Source organism: Octodon degus, unplaced genomic scaffold, assembly GCF_000260255.1.
Source record: "Octodon degus isolate 3935 unplaced genomic scaffold, OctDeg1.0 scaffold00114, whole genome shotgun sequence".
Taxonomy (NCBI): Eukaryota; Metazoa; Chordata; class Mammalia; order Rodentia; family Octodontidae; genus Octodon; species Octodon degus.
This window is the reverse complement of record NW_004524690.1, coordinates 6083059-6083804: the sequence shown is the minus strand read 5'-3', so window position 1 is coordinate 6083804 and position 746 is coordinate 6083059. Positions and strand designations below refer to the sequence as shown.

The window sequence follows — 746 nt, the reverse complement described above, 5'->3', positions numbered from 1 at the left end:
GGTCTACAGAGTGTTCAGGGTCTTGCTACTAGATCGAACTCATAGTATTCTACCTGTTTACAGCCTCCTAAGACCTGGGATTATAAGCACGCAGTATCACACCCCGTCTCAACTGCCTTGTCAGGCTGCCTTGCAGGCCTGGGGATCAAACCCCTAACCTTCGGGCCTAAGGATTGCAGGTTCTTTAATCTACTGAGTTATTTGTCTGGCCCTTCAATTCACATTCATAGGAAACCAATTTCCTGAGTACACAAGTACTCCACATGCCATTATAGGACAGCCACTTATTCTTCATCTTCTTCCTCTTTCTTCTCTTCATCTTCAACCTCATCTTCTAGTTCATAATCATTTATTTCTAATATTGAAAGTCACCATTTTTCAGTCAGTGTTAGGCACATGTTACAGGCCTGTCACCACTGTAAACGTTTGCTGTGACGGGAACTTGACCTGTGTCTCAATTTAGCCACATTGACCAATTCTGGACACCAATCAGCAGTGCCCATTCTAGTCCAGTATTGTCGACTTCTATAGGTAATGATTTATGTTGTGCACATCTCCAGGAATTAAAAATAGAAGACACTCAGGCTGGGGAGATATCTTGGTGGTCTAAGCACCTGCCTGGCAACCACAAGGACCCAGGTTCAATCCCTGGAACTGCATACCAATACCTCATGGCCTGCCTGCCCCACACCATGCTGCCTGGAAACCAGGTATGGTGGTACATGCCAGTAATCCCAATGCTGGGG

The 746-nt window shown here is 45.7% G+C and overlaps 1 non-coding gene across 1 annotated transcript; it reads right to left on the bottom strand.

Moving 5' to 3' along the window:
- Nucleotides 1–394: 394 nt before the first annotated feature.
- On the bottom strand, nt 395–521 carry LOC111812157. Its single transcript, XR_002817736.1, has one exon. It is a non-coding gene; the product is annotated as a small nucleolar RNA SNORA1 (small nucleolar RNA).
- Nucleotides 522–746: the final 225 nt, after the last annotated feature.